This window comes from Trematomus bernacchii, unplaced genomic scaffold (genome assembly GCF_902827165.1).
Source record: "Trematomus bernacchii unplaced genomic scaffold, fTreBer1.1, whole genome shotgun sequence".
Classification (NCBI taxonomy): Eukaryota; Metazoa; Chordata; class Actinopteri; order Perciformes; family Nototheniidae; genus Trematomus; species Trematomus bernacchii.
The window spans coordinates 1,007,323-1,014,297 of NW_022987620.1; positions in this window are offsets into that span (position 1 = coordinate 1,007,323).

The following is a 6,975-nucleotide window of genomic DNA, read 5'->3' on the forward strand; positions in this document are numbered from 1 at the left end:
TTTCTGAGATGACGAATGGTTTGATGCTTGGCATCGGTGTGTGGGAGGAAGTTAGCCGACACGCTTGCCAGAGCCAGCTCAATCCATGTAACCTCTCACTGTTGGCCCTCAACCTCCTGCAGAACTTAACATAGAAGATCCGCTCCACATTTACCGGCCAAGGACTTTAAAAAGGCTCATTATCGTATCCCTTCTTCGGGAAAGAAAATTAGTAAAAGGCCCGGGGCAAAGGATGCAAGTCTGGGCGCTAACACTACCACTAAACAGATTGTTAAAAAAAACCTTCTGTAAAACTGAGTGTAAACAGTCATTACTCTGGGCGATGATTGAGTCATAATTTTCACAAGGATTTGAAGAGATATTAGGTGGAAGTCTGGCATATTTAAAGTCAATCCTTGGTTACAGTGAAAACAAATCTTAAAACAAAAATGTAAACTCAGTGCTGCACACACATAAATACACACACACACACCGCTAAGTGTTCACCATCAAGACCCCACATGTCCTTATACAGTCATTTAATATGAGTTGCTGCAGGCTGTAGCTTAGTTGAAAGGAAGAGTGCTGATTTGAAAGAAAATGTCCCGTCCTGTTAGATGTTAGGTGAGCGCAAGTACACTTGAAACTTGAGCTAATAAGTTACTTAAAGACAGCCTGCTTTATGACAGAGACACAGGCTGAGCTCAGCTGCTTTAAATCCTTACATGTACGATCGTGAAGTAAAAAATTAGACAGATTTGGATGCTCAGTTAACTGCGGCAACATGAAAAGTGATCCATCGTGGCTTTAAACGCTTTGTGTATACTTCCTACTGGAAATGTTTTTCTGTCAAGTATTAAAGTCTATAAATGTGTGATCTTTCTGCACATATTGTACACATTATGAATTTATTCTGTCAATTAATCCTTTTACATCAATGACGGATGTTAAATGCTGCTTTTTTTGTTAATTGCAGTATTTATGTACTGTAGCTATATAATAAGCGTAAAATAATTAAAATAAATATATTAAACATTGAGGGGATTAAGTTCTATTTTTTAGCTCATTTGTAAGAGTTCTATTTCATGGTAATGAGTTATTATTTGCAATTAGTCACTTAAACATTTATATTTGGTCCATTAAATAAGAGGTACATCGTTGAAGACTAACTTAAATGATCGTCTGCCATTATTAGGGTTATTGATTTACACTGTGACTTAAAAAGCCTATTGGCCTATTGCCTGTTGGCATCAAACAATCCATTAAAACTGATTAGGCAGAAAAACAGAAAAAATATCCCATGGCTTTTCAGAATCTAAACTACTATAAACAGCATTAAATGTATCAAGTTTCCCTTTTAACGGCTATTATTCTGCAGGGGTGTGCATCCTTGGCATGCAAACAGGCATCAGGCCTGGGGTGATTTTTTTGCCTCCACGCTATGAACTCAAAGAAATCGAGCGATGGAGGGATTCAGCTGGGCAACAGAATGGCCACTCATTCAGTCCAATCAGGGCGGAAAACCGAGAGACAAGAGACCCCATCCCTGCTGGACACACACACTGCCCCACACACATATACACACACATTTGCACACTGAGCATGACTGGCTTCCTGTGGCCCTGGCAGCAGTTGAAAGTGGTCGGCGGGATCAGATGAAACGGGCCTCTTTTGTAACAGATCACTAGACGAGCCGTGTCACCACTCTGAAGTTCCCCGCCACTCAGCTGAAGGGTGGGCGGGGCTTGTCAAAGGATGAGCTCATGTGCGTGGCGGTAGCTCTTGTTGTCATTATTTACTGCTGGACTTTGGTTGCACTGACATGCAGCTTCTTTGTGGACTGGAGCACATATCTGAAACCAAGGCTCCTATTGTCTTTAGCCAGCAGATACATATAGCTGCTTCTGGTAATGGAATACAATATGTTGAGCCAATGTGGCTGTTAGCTTCGACCAGTATGGTCTGTCAATCGCACAATAATTAAAAAACGTACTTTACTGTACATGAGCTAAATCTGATTCACAGGAGGGGGTTAACTGCCAAATCCAGTAAAACTTTAAGTCTGGTTTTATTCTTACATGTATATTAAAAATGTTTTTAACTTCAAATTCGTATGGGTGCTAGGAAATTAGGTGTTAACTATGGCCAGAGCTGTTTTCCAAAAATGTGAAAAAAAAGTCATTGTATAGTATGTCACACATACAATGAAAAAAGTCGTAATATATTATATCAAAATAGTCATAGTATAGCATGTTGAGATTATCATGAAAAAGATAATTAGTCGGAGAAAATATTGTTTAAAATATTGTTTAAAAAGTATGGAAAAGTTAATAGTATAGTATGTTGAAAAATATGAAAAAAATGTGTGGTACAGCTTGTATAAACATAGTATAGTCAATTAATTTCCAAAATAGTGAAATATGTTCCGAAAATATGTTGGTATAATATGTCGAAAACATTTTTGGGAAAATTATATCGAATTATATGAAATGTCAAAACATTTCTAAAAAAACGACATAGACCAAACGAAGGATAAGAAAGAGAAACAGTATATTGCGTTCAAAATATCAGAAATAATAACATAGTATAGTATGTCGAATATACTGTATATATTTAAAAAAAGAAATAGTACATCGTGTTCTAAATATCTGAAATAACGACATAGTATTGTAAGTGGCAACTATCTTTAAACACAATGTAGTATACTATGTCGAAAATGTAAGATAAACGGTTGCCAAATGATGCCAAAAAACTACTAAATATGTTAATGAAAATCTGAAAAGACCATGTAGTATAATCTGTCAAAAATGTCTGAAAAAAATCCTATTATAGTATGTCGAAATAAACTGAAAAAGAATACAGCAGAAAAAAACAACATAGTCTAGTCACTAGACTATGTTGTTTTTTTCTGCTGTATTCTACATATAATAAAAATACTAGACTCTAGTGCAGGGGTGGGCAATTATTTTTTCCATGGGGCCACATGAGAAACTGAAAATATTGTGGAGGGCCGGGCCAAAAGGCTGAACTCAATTCTGCATAATATTAATTGTATTTCTTTATAAAAAGCAGTAAATAGCATTGTTTTGACAAGCTGGTAAGAGTATATGTTATAGTTAAGCAATGAAAAAGTGAGGTTGCCTTATAAAAAAATGTCATTTATTAAATCAAATTTCCCAAAACAATGGTAAACAAAATGAACGTTTTTCACCATTTGTGACTCATATTAGTGAACATTTTCAGTCACATTCACTCAAACACATTTTGAGTTTCATTTACTGTTGGAAAGAGGTTCTTAGCATTCTAAAGACATCACAATATTGTCTTTGTACTCCAAATATTAAGCAAGATACATCATATTGAACTGTCACTAAACATCACTGAACTGTGATTTTGAGAAAAAGGCTTCCAAAGAAAGTGTCCCAGTTCACTGCTAGTTGGTGCCTTTACATGCCAACATTTGTAGTCTAACCACCTCATTTGGTGTTTTTAAGTTCTCTTTTCTTGTTCAGTGAGAGAAATCTAGTCTCTGCTGGGCTTTAACGAGTGCATCAAAGTCAGGTTGAATGTCTGAGGTGGAGATGCGAAGCACAGCTGACAGATGATCATCAGTGAGAGAGGATCTATACCTGGATTTCGTAAACTTCGTAATTGAAAATGTTTGTTCACATATGTAGGTCGAGCCAAAGAGAACCAACATCTTCTGAGCATGTCTCCTCATGTTTGGAAAGTTCTCCTCCTTGAGAGAAGAGTAGAAATCCAGCAGAGATCCTGACTTAAAGTGCTCTGCCAGTACTGCATCAGACTGCAGGTCGATGAGTTCCAGCTGAACATCACTGGGTGCATTATCCACACTGCAGGTAAAGGGAGAGGAAATCAGGTGCATTTCATCCTCGATTTTTCTGAGATCTTCAAATCGCCTTGAAAACTCACCATGCAATGCTCCCAACATGGATGAGTACCTGCGGAGGTGATCAGCTGATGGTGTGACTTCTTTCAGGGTTTGCATGTGAGTGAGATTGTTGCTCTCCAGTTGGCTTGAAAGAAACTGCATCTTTGTCATGAAAGCCTTCACCAGGCTGTGCATTTCATGAACAAAAAGGCCCTTGCCTTGCAGTTTGGTATTCAGTTCATTCATCAGTGCAGTCACATCAACAGCAAATGCAAAATCTGCCATCCAGTCCTCATCTGAGAGCTCTGGGAAGTCTTTGCCTTTCTTCTCACAAAACTCTCGAATCTCTGCTTTCAGGTCCCAAACTCTTTTTAGCACTTTGCCCAGGCTGAGCCATCTGATAGCTGTGTGGTAGCCGATGTCACGATGCTCAGTCTCATGCTCCTCCAAAAGTGCGATAAACTGTCTGTGGTTCAAAGCTCTTGCCCTGATGAAGTTTACTATTTTAGTAACAACATCAATAACATGGTTAAGTTTTAGCACTGACTTGCACAACACATGTTGGTGTATAATACAATGCAAAAAGACCAGTTTCTGATCCGCGTCGATTTCAGTCACTTTATCTTGCATACGTTTCAAAAGTCCGACATTTTTTCCGGTAAGATTTGGACAACCGTCCGTTGTGACACCTGCCAGTCTGTCCCATTTCAGTCCCAGCGTGTCCATGCACTCGTTTACCTCCGTGAACAGATCGCTCCCTGTCGTCGTCCCTTTCATCGACCGCATTGCTGCCAGCTCCTCCGTAATCTTGAAGTCCGGTGTTATCCCGCGGACGAATACGAGTAACTGGGCTGTGTCGCGGACATCACAGCTCTCGTCCAAAGCCAAGGAGAAAAAGTCGTAACTTGCCACTTCACGTTGCAGCTGAAGCTCCAGATTCCCCGCAATGTCCTCGATCCTTCTAGTCACGGTTCGCCTGGACAGCGGGACTTGCTCAAATGCGGCTTTTTTTTCAGGGCATATTAGTGCTGCAGAGTCCACCAAGCACTCTTTGACAAACTCCCCCTCCGAGAACGGCTTACTGTTTTTAGCAATTTTGTGGGATATCACAAAGCTGGTCATGGTTGCTGCATCACTGGATGTGTGAAGCTTGGTAAAAAAGCCTTGCTGCTTTTGCAGCTTAGCTAGCAAAGCTTCCGATGTCCGCGCCCTTTCAGCGTCAGTCAAGTTTTATATTTCTCCGCGTGTTTCGTCTCGTAATGTCGACTCACATTGTACTCCTTAAACACGGCGATCTGCTCCCCGCAAACTAAACACACGGTTTTACCTCCGACTTCAGTAAATAAATACTTAGCAGTCCAATTTTTGTTGAAAACCCTGCATTCAGCATCTACCTTTCTTTTTTTAGCGGACATTTTTTTGAGGGCTAAAGTCGTCTTGTGACAAGGATCCAATAATGTGCACGTCTTGATATACGTATTGCGTCATTATGCACGTGAATAAAAAACAACTTCAAAATAAAAGCAATGCAGCTTTAGTCCATGCATGAGGTAAAGTTAGAAAATATGTTTATTTTGTAATTTTCAATTAGCCTTACACGGGCCGGTCAGAGTCAACCAAAGGGCCGTATGTGGCCCGGGGGCCGTACGATGCCCAGGTCTGCTCTAGTGTGTAGAAAAAAAACAAGAAAATGACATCGTATAGTTTGTCAAATATTCCAGGGAAAACGTTGAAAGTTTGCTAAAAAACAACATGGTATAGTACGTCCACATTTAAATGTGACATAGTATAGTATGAAGAACATGTGCTGAATAATGACATAGTCTAGTATGTTTGGACTATGTCATTATTTCTGATAATTTAGACAAACTATACTGTACTATGTCGTTTTTCCTGATATTTTTCGAAAAAACTATACTATGTCGCTTTTTCTGATATTTTCCACATACTATACTGTGTAGTTTAAATAAATATTTTCTACAAACTATACTATGTCGTTTTTTCTGATCATTTAGACATACTATACTATGTTGACTTTTCTATTATTTTCGACATACTATACTATGTCATTTTTGAAGATATTTTCCACAAACTATACTGTGTCGTTTTTTTCGGATATTTTCCACAAACTATACTATGTCGTTTTAAAAAAATATTTTGGACATATTATACTAGCATGGCGTTGGTGTGAATGAGGTATTAGAGGAAGTACAGAAACACTGAACTCTGGATTTGTTTTAATGTTTGAGGCGCAATAAACGACACAGCAGCTTTTTGGCATGATAAAACAATTATTTTCCGCCTCGCTCATGAGAGTAACAGCCGGCGAAAATTACAGCCTCGCCTACTGATTTGAATTTAACCATATATCGAGCCCGCTTGTCTATTTCAAATGATTTAATGTCAATGTTTGCCTGACTGGCCATCGTAATCGGGCTCTTTGAAGATCCAAAAATCCACGGTTTTCTTACATTTCTGATCGGATTGGCAAAAACTTCAGAATTTGTATTGACCGCCATTCAAATGACAGCTTTGTTTTCCCCCAAAAGTGGGCAGGGCCGTAATTTTCGCCCGGAAGTGACGTAGGTGTTACCCTCATCTATACTATACTATTTCTCTTTCTTTCTGATAATTTTTTTTAAATATTTTCGACATCTGTCGTTTTTCCTGATATTTTTCGAAAAACTATACTATGTCGTTTTTTCTGGTCATTTCAACATACTATACTATGTTGTCTTTTCTATTATTTTCGACATACTATACTATGTCATTTTTTAAAATATTTTCCACAAACTATACAATGTCGCTTTTTGCCTATATTTTAGACATACGTAATTTTTTGGCAAATTTTCGAAATACTATACTAGGTCGTTTTTTCTAATATTTTCCACATACTATTCTACGTCTCTTTTTTTCATTTATTTTAAACATACTATACTGTCAATTTAAAAAAATATTTTCTAAACTATACTATGTCATTTTTTCTGATCTTTTTCGAAATTCTATACTATGTTGTTTTTTCTGATAATTTAGACATATGTCATTTTTTTTTATATTTTCGAAATACTATACCATGTAATTTTTTTAAATATTTTCCACATACT